The sequence below is a fragment of the Rhipicephalus sanguineus genome, chromosome 1 (genome assembly GCF_013339695.2).
Source record: "Rhipicephalus sanguineus isolate Rsan-2018 chromosome 1, BIME_Rsan_1.4, whole genome shotgun sequence".
NCBI classification, from domain to species: domain Eukaryota; kingdom Metazoa; phylum Arthropoda; class Arachnida; order Ixodida; family Ixodidae; genus Rhipicephalus; species Rhipicephalus sanguineus.
The window spans coordinates 71,536,199-71,554,030 of record NC_051176.1 but is presented as its reverse complement, the minus strand read 5'-3'; the positions used below and the strand labels follow the sequence as shown (position 1 = coordinate 71,554,030).

The 17,832-nt window shown below is 44.9% G+C and overlaps 2 pseudogenes; both read right to left on the bottom strand.

The window, feature by feature from the left end:
• Positions 1-3,961: 3,961 nt before the first annotated feature.
• On the bottom strand, positions 3,962-4,531 carry LOC125759540 (uncharacterized; annotated as a pseudogene).
• Positions 4,532-16,807: 12,276 nt separating this feature from the next.
• On the bottom strand, positions 16,808-17,602 carry LOC125759530 (uncharacterized; annotated as a pseudogene).
• Between the last annotated feature and the right edge of the window lie 230 nt (positions 17,603-17,832).

Here is a 17,832-nt window from a genome sequence, read left to right as displayed (position 1 = left end):
TTGCAGAGATACTTGGGGCAGACGCAGGTGAGTCAGAACGAGATTAACTTGGTATTTATTGGAGGAATTCGGATTGGCGTTAAGCATATCGACGCGGTTCAGCTTGTCTGCGCGCTGTACGGTGTCGTCAACCATTCCCAGTGGGTATTTGCGTTGAATGAGGGAACGTCTTAGCTCGTGGAAGTTTGAGAGGAAATCATGGCGGTTGGAGCATATTATTTTGAACCTATGTGCCTGGCTATAAGGTGTTCCCGTTTGCAGTGTCGGATGCGACTGCTATGAATATACAAGAGTTGGTGCCTATCTATTGGTTTTAACGCGACCGCGTTGAAGAACTTGTATCGCAGAAATTCCGGCATCGGTGTCGGCGCCGTAGGTTCTGAGCAAAAAATCATCGTTGCTCGTGACCGAAAAATCGAAATTCTCTCAATAATAATAAAAATATCATCAGTCCGAGCGTGAATCAAACCCATTCCTACTGCTTGGCAAGCAGGTGTTTACCACACAGCCACGCCCGTGCTCAAACTTGCCTGGGGAAAACACACTATATAATGTTAGGTAGTGCGAGGCATGTTATTACACGTGTAATATTGTGTGGCAGAAGCGTAAAATTTCACCAGGCGTCAAAAAATGAGTTGCGCAACGAGTGAGTGGTTTGAAGATCTGCCCATGACAAAGCGCTCAGGTATATTTAATCATCATCGTCAGCACCAACAAGGTGGGCAGATCCGGTGATGCGCGTGTTGCCTTACGGACGTGCAGTGGGTACGTTGCGAATTGGTAAAAGGAAGATTTATGGTGTAGTGGGCAATTCGCAACTGTACTTGTAGTAGCCTTTCTAGTGTAGTTTGAAAAGGCTTCTGTTACGTGCACAGACGTTCCTTTTTTACGGCACGGCTGAGGTGCCCACCGAGAAGTGATGCCTGGCTGGCTATTGAGAAGGCTGTGCGAAAAATCGATGCTATAGCGGTCTACTCATGAAGAAGGCGAAGCTCAAGAGTACCCGTATATTTAAAAAAAAAGCTTTGTGGACAGGTGACTTTCGCCGGCTGTGAAGGTAATACCATTATGAGGGTTGTTACTGAGAAGCGACCAGAAGAAGCAATATTCGGATGGCCATCGTTAAAGCTCTTAATGAAACCTGAGAAACTTGCCTGATTTGCCTCGCCGTGTTGACATATCACGCAAATCTAGTCTATGCAACGCTTACAAAAGGATGGCTTAAAGGTGAATTTATAAGAAGATTATCTTCCAATGTGCCCATACGTATATTAGCACAGTTGGACCCACCCCAATACCCGTAGAGGTTCACTTTATCTGGACGTAGAGGGAGTTATTTAATTCGAAATCGCTTGTTAAGAGTGCCAATATTTAGGAGCGTCAGTTCGCTTGTCAAAATGCATTCCCCGTGAGCTCTTGTGAGAGCGTAACTGCCATCACTGTTGTGGTATGTTCGTGTACAAAGACGAGCTGTTGAATGCGACGAGACTCAGAGTCCGTGGTGCGCCGTACGCTCTAAGCCGCAAAGGACGAAAAGGGGTCTGTGGTTCGTCCTTTTGGGGGGTAACTGCGTTGCCACAATCATTACTCCCTGAAGGACGAAATATTCGTCACTCGAGGACTATTTGCGAAGGGACGAACTGTTCATCACCTAGCATTCACTCCTAAGGAGATTAACAGTTACACCTTACACACTTGCTCCCTCAAAGGCAGAACTGTTCATCCATGCAGATGCTCCCCCTCAATAAAACTTCGTCCCATAGGCCTAATAGTTCCTCATCACACATGTTCCCACCAGATTAAATGTTCATCCTTGCAGGCGCTCCGCCTCAGATTAACACTTCGTCCCATGGGACTAACTGTTCCCCATCCCACATGCTCCCACCAGAACAAATGTTCATCCTTGCAGATGATCCCCCTACCCCAGAGCAACAGTTTGTCCCATAGGATGGATAGATTGACCTAGTATATTATCCACTGGGGAGGAACATTTCCTCCACTGAGACAAACTATTTTCACTGGCTTCGGCTTTCAGGGATGAAATGTTCCTCTATTAGGGATTGACAATTCATCCTCGCCTATGCCACATATGGCTTTTCGTCACCGTCGGCCCAGGCCTCTGGCAGCATGCAGCAAGTTGCTGAAAATGACACAACAAAAAAGGAAGGTATTGAAATGTAATTTATTAAACAAACATAAAAATGAGCAGCAACATCACTGCTGCAGAAAGCTGTGCACAATACGTACAAGTGATGTCGCTTGCACAGCACTGCCTATTCCTAACAGCCGGAAAATTAGATAAAATGTTTTCTGCGTTTTACTACAGAACACAATGTCAAAAGTCCAATACAGCGCCATTTGTGCGGCGATAGCTTCTTCAAAGGGAGCTGCTGGCAGCTGAAGCATTTCCAGGTGCACCATAAAATGCGATGTCTTCAAGACATTCCCGGGGTACGTCACAGAAGAAACCACATACAGCGCTTAAGGCTCCTGGGAGAGTTTGATGCACATCAAAGGTTTTACCAGTAGTGATATCATACAGCACCCTGCAAAGTGTATTCAAACGAGCCATTTATGACTACAGGGTAGAATTGTTTTCCGAAAGTATGGTGAACATTTTGTATTGCAATGTTTCTTTGCACAATTTTTTTTCAGTGAACTTTTTTCACGTGAACTTTTGATGGATTTTTTTGACCACCACACTGATCTTATTGATTCTGAAATCCACATCAAGTTCACTACATCTATGTGAACATTTTTGTAAGCTTCATTGGTGCTTGAACGTCTGGAAAGGCTTCTCTTGCCTCATTCTGCATTGCCTCCACATTCATGGGCAGGCTTATTTAATCATCGGCATCGCTTATGTCGTATGCCTGAAAAGGCAAGCTAGACCATGAGACAATGGCTCATTCTCGTCATGCCACGCACAGACAGAAAGCATGGCTGTACTGAAGAAAGCTCAAAACTACAAACAGCTTTCACAATACCTTGGTAGTCCACAGAAAAGTCCATGTGCCATAACATTCAGTTTATGATACTGTCCATCTTCGTCGCCACCCTCGTCATTCTCCATGAGCGCTCAAAAAGCTCATATTGGGCATGGAATTCTTCAGCAATACAGGGTAGTGATTAACATCTGTACAGTTGCATAACGTTTGCTACGAACTTGATCTCTCGCTGCTAACGATGAGGAGGACCAGTGACCTCACTTAGGTATTGCTGGCGACAACATCATACCGCTGCCACAGAGTTGCCCTCTCAGCTTTCGAACACCATTTTTCAACTAAGTGGTACCACTCAAACGAACAGAATAGCAAATCATCCCCATACCAACACGCTGACAGAACATCTCAACAGGGCACTTGCTGACATGATAGGCATGTATGCATTAAGACGTGAACAAACAGTGCTGAGCACAGGACGGTGAAAAAACGACAGACGAAGGCGCTGAACTAAGAACCACTGGCGGCTCATTGCTGGGATATGCAATATATGCAGAAATTTTGAGCAGAACTACAACAAAAACACAGCAACTGCGAAGCGAGACACAAGAAATCATGTCAGATGCGTCGGCAAAACAGGCTGTCACGATTGTGACAAGTAACGGATTTCACAGTTCTGCGGATGGATTGATGGAACACTGACGCAAGCATTCCCGTGTGCATGAATATCAATCAAATCTTTATTTCAGTTTGTACATACAAACTAGGGATGGCGAGAAAAAAGCCGCGAATTTTACGCCGCTTGACGCGCCTGGGCATCCTTACATGTCTGCAGTAGGCACAAAGCAGAAACAACCACTGTACAGTTCGTGTTCGTGTAAGTATGCGTGCATGTGCAAAAAAAACAATAAAAATAATATTGACAAAAAGACCTATGTGTCATAATTGGCAACAGTACTGTGAGCGTAAAACAATAACATAGATTGATACAATGTATGAAGACATGAAAACATTTGATATTACGGTGGCACAGATTGCCGAATAATGCTGTTGCGAATGGCAGAACGAGACATAGTATTTAGGCAGTCATAAAATGAGGTATTCAAGAACATTGGCATAGTATAACTCAACATAGAAAAACCATAATTTGTTCTAGACTTTGGTAATACGCACCGACCTGGTACTCTGGTGTCATATGATGAGTGGCGAAACGTAAGTGGAACAATTTTAGAAAAAAAAAAGAATCATTTGTTCTTGTTATTGTTTTATAAAAACATGCAAATCTGTAGTCGAATAATTTGTTTACAGGTACAATATTACATTGTAGGAAGATATGCTGAGTGGGCGAATCATAGGACCCATTAACAATTGCGCGGAGCATTTTCTTTTGCAGGGTTTGTAGTTTTAGTATGTTTGACAACTTTGTATTGCCCCAGACAAGCAGGCAATACCTTATGTGGGAATAAAAGAATGCATAGTACAAAGTAAGCTTAGTTTTTGGTTGGAAAAATATATCTGTTACGCGAAGTGATTCCAATGATTCCAGAGAGTGTTGAAGAAAGATTATTAACATGTGCATACCATGACATTGTATTGCTGAACGTTATCCCTAATGATTTAAAGGTGTCTACGTACTCCATCACAATGTCGCCTAGGGCCGTAGAAATACTTGATTTCTTTTAGGAAGGAAAAGTACTGCTTTCGTCTTCTGTTTCTTCATTTTCAAAGAGTTAACTGATGACCACATGGAAAGTGATGAGAGCGCGTCGTTTGCGATTTCTGCTAAGTGTTGTATATTATTGGAAGACAAAAAATAAGCTGGTGTCATCTGCATGTATAATGTATTTCGCAAGAGTGCTGATGTTAGGAACATCATTTATATATACATTGAATAGCAGTGGCCCCAAAATGCTACCCTTAGGGACGCCATTCGATATGCTTAGAATCTGTGAGGCGTAATGGTTCATTACTACGTACTGAGACCGTGAACCCAGGTGTGACTTTATTAGGTGAAGGGCGTGTCCACGTACACCATAGTGCTGTAATTTCGCAAAAAGAATGTCGTGATTTAAGCAGTCGAAGGCTTTGTTGAAATCAACAAAAATACCAAGAGTTAAAAGCTGTGTCTCAAAATTTTTTATTATATATTCTTTTTGACCAAGTAGCGCATGCTCCGTAGATCTGTTTTGCGTAAAGCCATACTGACAGTCAGTTATTACAGAATGTTTAAGAAAAAAAGCCGTTGAGACGAACGCGGATTGCTTGCTCTAACCCCTCAGAAAAATACAGAATAGACACTGGCCTGCAGTTTCCCAAAATATTCGTGTCTCCTTTTTTATAAATCACGGTCACCCTGGCTAGTTGCATATCCGCAGGGAAGTGAGCTGTTGTAAGTGCGGTGTTATATATGTATGTTCGACAAGGCGTAATTATATCCAGAACATACTTTACTGGCCGACTTTGAGTATTGTGCGCATCAAGACTAGAGGCATCTTTTAACTTTCTGCATGTAGAAAAAACTTCCGTTTCATCCGTTGGGTCCAAGGGCTTCAAGCCGTCACCTGACGCCATCATCATCGACGGAGAGTGGCACGGGACAGTGGTTAATCCCCTCTTCCCCCCGCCTCGCCCGGACTTTTAATAAAGTTTATTCACTCACTCACTAATCCGTTGGGGCAAAAAATAGGGATGGTATTAGTTTGTCGCCTAGAAAACTAGAAATTCCAGCATTGAAATCACTGTGGCCTACCTCAGAGAAAAATTTATTAAATGAGTTATCAAGATGCGTGCCGGACGTTTCGTTGCCTTCAATTACTAAACTTGTTATATTCCTGCCATGCGTGTTTCTATTTAAAAGCATGTTTAGGCATCTCAATTTTTCTTTTGGCGTTTTATAAAAATTTTTATCGAAGAAATTATTGTAATAAGCAGTTCTAGCTACCCTAATTTCTCTATTCAAGCGGTTACGCAGTGATTTGTACTCTGCTAGTACGTCTGCGTCTCTTGTTTTAATGAACATCGCAAACAACCTGTGTTTCTATTTCACTTGTCGTGTAAGCTGACTGGTCATCCAGGGTTTACTAGCATTCTTAGATGCATTTATGGCAACAATGGGAAAGCACTCGTTGTATAATAAGAGAAAAATTTCCAGGAATTTGCGGTAAGCACCCTCAGCTGTGTTTCCTCTGTATACGGGAGCCCAATCCACTAGAGCAATGCGGTTCCGTATTGTTCGAGCCTCTCTAGAGATATAAGTTGCCGCTGAGCCTTTGCATTTGCTTTTGGACACATTTGCTTTTCCAGAAACAAGAAAACAGGCAAGTGGTCACTTATATCTACTGCAATGCGGCCCGGAAAGAGCGCACTATCGCTATTAGAAATTATAAGGTCTAGCACCGAAGTGAAAGTAGCAGTGATTCGTGTATGACTATTAATTACATTGTGAAAACCGGCAGCCAGGATTAGCAATGACAACTGTTGCTGCGCTGGGCTGGAAGAGCTCATATCTATATTGAAGTCTCCAGCTATACAAGAAGAAAAGTTTGCTGAATTGAAAAACATCTCGCGTTCAAAGTAATCAAAAAATGTGGATAAGTTTCCCCGAGGACGGCTATAAAGGACAGAAAATGTTTGACAGGCCGACTTCACAGTTAGCACTTCAATATCAGCGTCACAAAAGCAGTGTTCAGATAACAGTTCACAGGCATACTTGTTTTTTTACCAGTAGGGCGACACCTCCCCCACGTTTCGCTGTACGGTTAACATAAAATAATTTTAACCGGGCATGCGCAGAAAATCAGTTTCATGGCGATACCACGTTTCGGTTAAACAGATGACGTCAAACGAGTTTATTAAGCCTGCCAAAAAATGCGGCAATTGATCAACTTTGTTCACAGCAGACTGCATGTTGAAATGTATTATTTTCAACTTATTTTTCTCTGTGCCAGCATGCGTATTAATCCGTGAGGGCGTGAAAAGAGGTGTGGTACCCGGGCAATTTTCCAGAGGCGAGAAAAGAACAAACAAGTCATGCATGAGTCGTTATGACGTCGGACTACGTCATTCTCAACAAATCGGCTTGACAGTTGATCCAAATGACATCGGAAGTCTCCGTTTTGCGTGCTAATATGCTGCCGTTCTTTGTCCACACGTATTTCCAAGACGTTTCCCGTTTCCTTCCGATGGCTGCGCCAAGAAGGCGTTTGTTGTGTGGTGTCAATTGTTCATTGACGTAGATCCGCTGTTTGGGCCCCGTGAAGCCAATGTCAGTAGTTGACAGGATTGCTTTCTTTGCTGCCTCAAGAAAAAGGTTTTTTTTCGTTCGGGTCTTGAATCTGATAATTAGATTAGCATCATTACTGCTTTTGGTCTGGACGCTATGGGCGATGTCAATGTCTGCTAGGTCGAGAGGAACCTTGACAGTGTGCGCAATTTTCAAGGCCATCTCAGCAGCTCTGTCCTTAACGGTGAGTGGCAAGCCCTTTATTTCTACATTGTTGAGCCTGCTGTATTGTTCAAGTTCAAGGATGTTTCTTTCAGCTCTAGTTAGCCTTTCAGCTAGGTCCTTGTTTTCTTGCCTCAAAACAGCACAGTCCTCTCTCGTCCTCTTGACCTCAGCAGTCAAAGTTTCTAGTTCTGCTAAAGCGCTTTCGAAATCATCAGCTGTGCTAGAACAAAATGTTAAGCTCTTATTCATCGTCCGGATTTCGGCGCGCATTTCGCACTTGAAGTCATCAATAGCCTTTACAACATCGGTCGTGGAAGGCATGGTGAGCATATATTACAAAACAAGCACTCAGTCGGCAGTGGCAAAGACAAATGAAGAAAAAAAGGAAGACTTCAAATTATAGTGGTGTACACCTATGCCCTGGTGCACTCACCTATGCAGCACAAATCAATAGCATGGAACAGTTAGTCGCTTGCTCAACGTGCCACCGCCGACTGGACGGCAGATCCGATGAGGGGGTCTTTTTGTAGCTTCGGTAGCAGGTGACGTCACGATGCTGCTGCTGCTCACCTCTCTCGTAGGCATAGATGACACGGTGCGTTTGCACTTATGCACGTGTCCTCGGCCTCAGCTTCCTGGTGTGATGTCAGCAGCCCTATGCAGCACAAATCAATAGCATGGAACAGTTAGTCGCTTGCTCGACGTGCCACCGCCGACTGGTAAGCTCGACTAATCACACGTGTAAGCTTGAATAGTAAGCTTGACTAATCACACGTATTCTTTGCTGTCTGTGTGTTTCCAAAGCAGTGCAGCACTCAAGAATTTGCTGACAGCCATATGTTTTGCAATGTTAAGCTAAGTGACTAGGCACATATCCGTTAAGCGAGCCGATCGTTCAAGCATTGGCCGGTTTGGCTACGAGAGGCCGCGTACTCACTTAACGGATCTGTACCTAGTCACTTAGCTCAGCACTGCATATCTTAGCAGCCACTTCTTACCACCGGACGGCATAGCCATTAGCCTTAGAACAGGAGCCCCCCAAAATAGCATTGAAGACACTGCACATGCGTCAGACACTAACAGTGTTGGGCCCACGATTTCTCAGGGGCCTTGGCTACTCAACAGCAGAGCTTTCTTACCATGCTGAAAAACTGTTGCACAGCCCCTTTAAGTGCATATGACAACCAAAAATTAAAGTTGACTGTATTGCATATCGTGTCAACTTACTGTAAAACGTTGTACAGGCATTTCACAGACTAGCAATGATAATGCAATATCTGCGCATATAACCAGTTCCTGTTGAGTCAGCAAGACTAGGGAACATTGTGACAATATGTTCTCTGGCTACCTCTTCATACAGCTTCCCTGAGTACCTATGAAAAGCAAAAAAAAGTCACAGTTTCGCCGCAAGGGCGAAGCAATGAATGCGATAGCAAGAAAAGCGGCCCGTGATGGACGCGCTGCGACTACCGTGCGTCCATCACTACCCGGCAGCTACTAGACAGTTTTAATTTCACGTACATAGGGACTTCTCATACGCAAACGTGAAAAGTACACGTACGTTACGTGCACGACATCTGAAACGCTTTTATCTACACGCACGCGACGCGCGGTGAGAGCTACCACGTAGCTCGATCTGCTGAGAATCATGAACACTGCGGTAGTTTGTTCGAGCGCCCGCGCGAGCAGAAAGCGGAAGGGCAAGGTTCTCGCTGCGCAAATATAAGAAGCGAGAGAGCTGGCCGACGCCTTTAAGTGCGCCCGCGCGCTCCTAGCGCCATCTCGCTGGTAATGAAGAAACGCTTATAAGCGCCTCCGTCTCGGAGGACTGCAAACGGTAAAGGGTGTTTATATAATGCTCGCCGTTAGCTGCCAGAGCGATGTACGCTTTGTGGAGTAGTGCTTAGCGCACCGCGCTGCGAAATCAGAGGTCGCTGGTTCGATTCCGCGCTTCGGAAGCATTTTTCTGATTTATGTTTTTTTGGGATATTGATGTATATATACATACTTATACATATACGCAACATGACGGCGGCGACGGCGACGGCAAAAATCAGCCGAGACTGTCCATATAATTGCTATCGCAATAAAAATATTTTAGCAAGTAATTTTAACCATGCTGGTAGTTGAACGTGCTGAGAACATTTCTGAGATGCTTCTGGCCTCAACAGTTGCTTCCAGGTCAAGTTGGAGCAATTGCCTAAACATCACAATGTGCTGCTCATAAGGTGCATCTACGGCACAATACGCATTCTCTTCGTAAAGACGAGCACATATAAAAGTGGCTCCTGGACGAACAGCAAAGGAAATGCTTGAACTAGAGCATTGCGCTCTGGTGGAGCAACAAAAGGTACAACCGTGTCATAAGATTAACACTTGCATGGTATTAAGATTATTAAGACTTTGTTAGGTTGTACAAGGGCTCAATTAAAGCACCACAAGCAGCACTGAACTCTGCTTCTAACCAAGGGAATAAACTAAGAGGCCGTTAAGTCAGCGGTCATTAATTCGGAAAATTGGATAATTCAGACATGGTCTCTGTTCCTGGCCAGCATATGCATTCTTTAATGGCAGCAAACTCTCGTTAATTTGGTCATATTTGGCCGCAGTACAGTTAATTAGAACGTCCCTTGGAGCGTGAAACATCGGAAAGGTATGAAGACGCTTCATTAAGCTGTAACTTTCAGAAAGCCTTGGTCACCACCCACAGTTGCGTTGTTGGTACCTAATAAGGTATTGGTTCAGAGCACGTTTCGGATTAAAACACAGGTGTCTTGATATTCACATTATGAACAGTCTCAAATGACGAAAATTGCGGCTTTGGCACGGCTATTACGCAAAACAAATGCTGGATTTACGTATTTCTCTAGAAAACAAAAGTGCTTTGATGTAATAGACATGTATTTGTTTTCTTGATACTTTCGATATAATTCAGCATTCAGTTCATTCGGACAGCCTTTCCGGTCCCGTGATATCCGAATTCACGAGCTTTTACGGTAGTGAAAAAGCTACAAAAGCGCTGTGCTGATACAAGTTTCCTTATTTCCATTTTGCAGAGCAGTTCATCATCTGCACATTACTTAAAATCAGAATAACTGCTTGATATGTTAAAAGCAACACTACTGACATAGCATGATCTTTTTTTTTCTATCATGTGAGGTTCAGAGGTTGCAAAAATGATCTTGACTTGCATTTTGGTGTTGAAGATAAAAAATAATCACGTTACAGAGCAACTTGTCTTAGCTCCTACAGGCGCGAACTATGACAGAGTGTCTGCAAATGTGCCTAATTCGCGCAGCACATTACCAAGGCACTCGATACTACATTTGAAGAAATAAACTGAACACGTCGTTTTGCGTGGATTTCAATGAGTAATCACAATTCGCATGTGATCAAATGTTAAATTATTCTGCAGTCAGTAATGTTCCATTATTCATTAAAAAATCAAATCGTAGGCTTAGGAGGGTACACCAGCGCGACCTCCCCTAGAGAATACATGCGCGTTTTGAAAAGCCCTAGCGTGCCCAAATTTGGTCAGATTTACACGGGGTTTACGGCTCTTCATTCATTTTAAGTATCACGAGTAAATGCTGCGGACAGATATTTTCCTCAGGCTTTCATTTTTTTTACAAACCAGAGGCAAACATCCATGAAAATCGCACATTTTAACGTCTCGCTTTTCTTGTTGTCTCCTGAAGAAAATAGCTTAGTTATCTAAATTTCTTCCGCAACATTTCCTCTCTTTTTATTTCCTTATTGTTATGGTATAACTGTCATGCATGTCAAGCTTCTGGTTTCCATTTTACTGGCTTTGAAAGTGCTCTGTGTACTTTCAGTGCGGATTTAGAGTTCGCGCCAAATTTAAGAGGCGCGACATGGCTTCTGTTCGACCTCTAAGCCTTCCAACTGCGGCGCGGTTAACATCGAGCCAAAAACCACGTCTTGCGAGATGAACCGCTTTAATGGAACTAGAAAAAAAAAGAAAAGAAGAGGGCGAGCCAGCGCTGCCATGTGAGCACGCGTCAGCTCGTGAGGAGCATCCATAATGATGATGTTTGGTCATCTGTAGACGAATGACGAAGAAAAGGAAGTCACAACAGTCTCCCGCGCCGACAGATGACGTTAGTTGGCTTCCAACGGGTAAAGTAGCTGTACGGGCCGCTTCACAACAGAGCCGTCGGGCAAGCATAAAGAGCAGGTCCTTACAATGCTGTCGCGTCCGCTGATCAGTTCTTCTATGCGGGCCAAACTCCACAGTTGCCTTGGAAGCTGTTTATCCCCGAGTAGAACTACGTTGCCTTTCTTCAAAGAGTCATTTCTTTTGGCTTGGTTGGATGTAAAGTTCCTGAGTTCATTAAGGTACTCTTTATACCAACGAGACCAAAATGCTTGCAAATCATCTTCTCGCTTGCTCCAAAGTTTCTTCAGTGCATCGTTGGTAGACTCGGTGTTGATTTTCAGTTCGTAATGTGGTAGCGTTGTCAGTCTCCTTCCAACGAGAAAATCTGATGCAGATAGGGGGTACGGTTCATCCACGTCGTTGAACACGTAAGTCAAAGGTCGAGAATTCACCACGGCCTCCACTTCTGTTAGTAGAGTAACTAACTCTGTCCGACTGACAAACCGTCGCCCTAGCATCTTCTTCAAGCAGGCTTTTACAGAACGAACGAGACTCTCGTAGAACCCGCCCCACCAAGGAGCGCTCGGGCAAATGAATTTCCATTGGATCTTCGAGGAGGAAAAGAAGGCGAGTACGTCGGGGTGTCTTATCGTTCGCCAAAGCTTCTGTAGGTCCTTGGACGCTTTGACGAATGTTCGTGCGTTGTCGCTGTAGATAGTGTGACAGAGACCCCGCCGTGATACGAATCTCCGCAGGGCGCAAAGAAAATTCACTGTGGTCAAGTCTTCAACCAGTTCCAAGTGAACAGCTCTTGTCACCGCGCACGTGAAAAGAGGAGCGCTCGTGGGGATGCCCTTTGATGTATAGTGGCCCCGCAAAGTCAACTCCACTCACGAGGAACGGAGGGGCTTGAGTAGCACGATCCTGAGGCACACAAGGTGAAGATTGCTCAACAGGTTTACTCTGTAGGCGTTGGCAGATGACACACCGTGTTATCGTTTTCTTCACAGACTGTCGTGCTTGAAGAATCCAAAATCGTTCTCGAACTTGAGTCAGAGTGTCTCGAACTCCCCCGTGGAAGACCTTTGCGTGAGCATGATTGATTATCAGCATACTGAGATGTGAGTCTTTTGGTAGGAGGATGGGATGGCGAGAACTGTACCAGTCGTCAGCCCTGGGAGCTTTTCCTTGTATCCGAAGAAGTCCGTTTTCGTCTATGAACAGTCTAAAACGCCCAAGTGGACTTTGTAAAGGGAGCGGTTTCTTGCTCGCGACACAGTCTGCTTCTTTACCAAAGTGAGATCTCTGTTCCTCTCGAAGCAAATAGCACTCCGCTTGCTGAATTTCCTCAGCAGACAGCTCCCCAGACCTATTGTTTTCCTTCTTCAACCTTTTGGCATAACGGAAGACCCATGCCGTTACTCTTAAAAGTTTGGTGTGGCTGCTGAATCGTTCAATTTCAATCAGCGATGGCAGCAATGGTCTCGTATTAACAGCATGGGTACTGACCTTTAGTTCTGTCTCAGCTGCCTCGAGCTTTCCGTTTTCGATGTCAATCCTTCCCCCGTACACAGGCCAGCACGTATCAGACATTGCAAGCCATCTAGGTCCAAACCACCACAGCTGCGACTGCCTAAGTTTGAGTGCAGACAAGCCTCGAGTGTGCAAATCGGCGGGGTTTTCTTTTCCAGGACAATATCGCCATCTGGTATACTCAGTCAATGTTCTGATTTCTTGCGTCCGGTTCCGCACGAACTCCTTCCAGGTAACGGGATCCTTGTTAATCCAGCAAAGTGTAATCTGGGAATCGGACCAAAATGTTGCTTCACCAATTCCAAGGTCGCAATTCTTCGCAATTCTTCACTCGAGTGCCCTTCGGAGCTACTTCAAGTCCTTTCTTACTGACTGCTACATTGAAACACCACTTCAGGTCCGTAGAAACCCTCTATCCTGTAACAGCTCGACGATTGCAAAGCTCCATATATATGGACGATCTTCTCATTGGAGTCGACACAGCTGAAGAAGCTATCCAGATGCACAAAGAAATAATTGAGATCTTCAGGCAAGCTTCCATGAACATTCGCAAGTGGGCCAGCAACGATCCTCTAGTATCTGCCGCCTTCGAACAAGGAATCACTTCACAGGAAAAATCTCTTTGCTCACCTTCTGGACCTCTGAAAGTACTGGGACTTCATTGGAACAAGGAGACGGATACCTTTTCGTTCAAGCCCCAGGATATCCTCCAGTTCATACAGGAGCATCGGATTACAAAACGCTTTGTGCTTCAGGCTGTTGCAAGGATCTACGACCCTTTGGGGTTTCTTTCACCTTTCTTAGTACGGGCGAAAATCTTCTTACAAGATCTATGGAAGGAAAACCTCGACTGGGATGAGACATTGCCACACAAATTGTCTGCTGTCTGGCTGAAATGGAGCAAGGCGGTAACCATGCTTAGTGACCTCAGTATTCCAAGGTTCCTAGCAGCCGGCGGAGAAGGCCCGTACCAAAAGGCAGCACTCCACATCTTTTCTGATGCAAGCGAGTCGGCATACGGGGCTGCAGCCTGCCTTCGTACGGCCGACTACAGTGGCACCGTCCGGACTATGCTACTGATGGCTAAGACCAGAGTTGCGCCGTTAAAGACGGTCACTCTAGCGAGGCTGGAATTGATGGCAGCATTGCTTGCAGCCCGAATGTACGCCTACATCGTGAAGAATTGCGACCTTGGAATTGGTGAAGCAACATTTTGGTCCGATTCCCAGATTACACTTTGCTGGATTAACAAGGATCCCGTTACCTGGAAGGAGTTTGTGCGGAACCGGACGCAAGAAATCAGAACATTGACTGAGTATACCAGATGGCGATATTGTCCTGGAAAAGACAACCCCGCCGATTTGCTCACTCGAGGCTTGTCTGCACTCAAACTGAGCCAGTCGCAGTTGTGGTGGTTTGGACCTACATGTGTTGGACCTCTAAGCCTTCCAACTGCGGCGCGGTTAACATCGAGCCAAAAACCACGTCTTGCGAGATGAACCGCTTTAATGGAACTAGAAAAAAAAGAAAAGAAGAGGGCGAGCCAGCGCTGCCACGTGAGCACGCGTCAGCTCGTGAGGAGCATCCATAATGATGATGTTTGGTCATCTGTAGACGAATGACGAAGAAAAGGAAGTCACAACAGCTCCACCTGGTGTCACCTATATTCCGCGATCCTACACTCTACCACCAGCCTCTCATATGGCTTTATTCGTGCGCTGCGTAGAAAAGTAAGGGATTTGCTGAGTGAGCTTGAACAGGCTTCGGTATTTTTTTTTGTATCGTTTTCTGTGGGGGCGGGGGGGAGGGGAGGCTGTGCTGCCTCTTTTCCTCCCGAGCGCGTTCCCCGCGACAACGAAGTAGAATGGGAGGCTAATGCAGGTGTGTGACCTAAACATAAAGCAGCGTTTCTTCGGCGTCGGCATCGCGACAACGTTTTGGCTACCAGCACTTCATATAGGCAGGGTGCCGAGAGGTCCTTGCTGTTCAGGAAACTGCCCCTTATCAACGGCTAATCGTCCTATTCAGCACCGAGAGGAATTTACTGCAGTTGCAAGAGGGACAGTGGCGGCTTCTGCAGTAGAGACTAGCCAAGAGGCTCGTGTGCTTTCGCTTAGTTCTGTCGGTTAGGAATACGCAGAACCGCGACATCGTGGCTGTTTAGAAACGTCACATGCAAGCAGGCAAATGTGGATTTTAGGATGTAATAGCGAGATCGGCTGCCGCGAACTGCTTCTTCAAGGCGCCAAATACACATGCGTAAATTCGAACAGCTTTGTTCGTTGGAAAGAAAACATTCTTTGATGTTGAGCGGCCACTGTCTAGTGTATGACTCGACACATGCCTTTCACAACCTGCCAACTCGGGGAGATGGTGCTGGGAACTGACCCCGTCTTCGCGTTCGGCCAGCTTCGATGCAATTTTTAAACGTTATACTTCAATTTGTTCTCGTGGCAAACATTATCGTCGCTTGTATAGAGCGGAATTTTTTTCTGTGTGCCATCTTAAATTTCCATACGCTAGCCTAAAGCATGCTGTATGTAATATATAAAACTGGGAGAAGCGCACAATATTACACATATAATAAATCAGCACAAGCGTACAAACCTTTTATTTTGAATTTTCTTACAACTGTTGTTTTCAAAGTAGCCATTTTATCTTATCACCTAAGTTGTCTAGATGGCATAGAAGCAGATCAGAGTGTCCGCGAGAGAAAACAACGTAAACCGTGCCCGAAAAAAAAATTTTGCTAAAGTTGCTTTTTATGGCACAGTCAGTTGTGAATCGCGATAAGATGGTTCTGCGTAAAAATAATAAATTTAGTACTTTGTAGATACCATTCAATTACATTTCATTCCGGAAGTTCAATGAAAACAAACATTTTACGGCCTACTCGAACGTTGCTGTGCCCGCTCTACATCAAAGTGTACCCTAGGGCTTTCGAGTGCTCGGGCTTTCAGGTAAGCCAAATCTCGTGTAGTGCTGTATCTTGAATTGAAAGAATAAGAGAGAAAGATTCACTGGGATCGGTGCCGGCGAGAAACTTCTACACACAGTGGAAAATGTATTCAAATTATCATCCCATGCAGTGCACCTGTGCGTCAGCATATGCAGTGTTTCCAGATGCTACCGGGCAAACAAGCAAATACTCATCACAAAGGAAGCCCAAAAGATGCGGAAGCATAGGGAATTTTTTCATTCTTGAAAATATTTCTATTATAATAAAAAACATGTCACTCAAATACAAAGAAGAGTTTCACAAAAAACGACCAAATTACCTTGTACAGCAAATATATGCGCAACGATGAACGAAAGCACATAATTACTTTTTAAGATTGTCTCCAGGGTAGACTCCATTCGGTTGAAGGCACGTTTGCAAGAGCATTATTAAAGTTGTTGATTCACCAACACATGTTTGACTTCAACACAGTTATCGACCAACACGCTATAAGTCAACGACAAACATGCATTGGTGACGGTGATGATCACTAAAATAACTATGTTTGCTGGAAAAATTCACGTAAGTCCCCCCCCTCCCGCCCCCACAAAAAAACGCGACAAGCGACTGAAAGATTCTACAAGTGATTCGGCGAAAAAAGAAGGCCGAATCCGATTATAATAAGCGGAATTGGCAACTCCAAGCATAAACAGCAGCATTGGTGTGAGGAAACACGTACGAATCCTGACGCGCGTCGCAATTTCAACAGGCGCGTTAGAGCATTGTCAGAACAGGATTGCTGGGTGATTTATTGGCAGTCTCCATTTCTAGACTGTCTTCTTCAAAGCCTGCTTGACTAAACGGTTCTTTTGCGCCTCCGTGATATGATCAGGTTCGCGAATCGGAAGGCCACGGCTCCTCCTTGGGTCCACGAGCTCTGGTAGCATGCAGTGCATGTAGAATGGTTTGAGCCGGGGGAACATCTCGTTCTTCCAAAAGGCTTTATCTCTGGATATTGCTTCAATGCTTATGCCGTTTTTTGTCCACACCACGAACAGGCATTCCTGACGACGAGATATATTCATCTGACCTTTCACTTGACACCAATAGTTGCTTTTAGACTTAAGCTGCAATTTTCCGTCCTCGTTTTCCGTACAGTATGTAATTTTTTGGCTCGGACTCCTTCTAGTGGAGTATGATCCCTCGCTGAGTATGGACACTTCACTTCCACGAGGACGTCCTCCCCAATCAGACCGTCCGGACTAGCTCCAAGGAAGGGGATTTCCTGGTCTACGAACAAGCCGCAGTTTTACGACAACGTTGCACTCCTTTTCAAGCTGCCTCAGGGCAACGCACTCGTGGTCCCGTCCGTACCTGATGGCTTCGGAACTAATTTCCTTGTACAAGATATCTCCAACTGTGCGTCCGCATCCAGTCGTTGGTATCATTTTACAAATAGCGCCAAAAACTGATGCTGTCAACCTCTTCCGCCTTTCCTGTTTCCACAGACTAGATCCTCTCTGCTTGGATGTTGCTCTCTGCAGGTCTTCAATGCTCGTAACTGATAGCGAAAGCGATTTTACGAAGTTCTCAGAAGCAGTTGCCAAAGCACCAGGCTCCATGTCTGGCAGACCGTAGTCAGCATCAGCCCCAGGATGATGCTCTTTGACTCGGCGCTGGGAGCGTGGTGTGGTTGATGGTGCCTTCTTCGGCAGCTTTCGCTTTGATTTTCTTCGAGCAACTGACGCTTTCACGAATGAAGCTGTACATTTTCCGAGCTTCCCATTCTGCGGGTAATTTTTTCATGATAAATCCCTTTGCAGTTCACCGATAAAGAAGCAGCAAGACACCT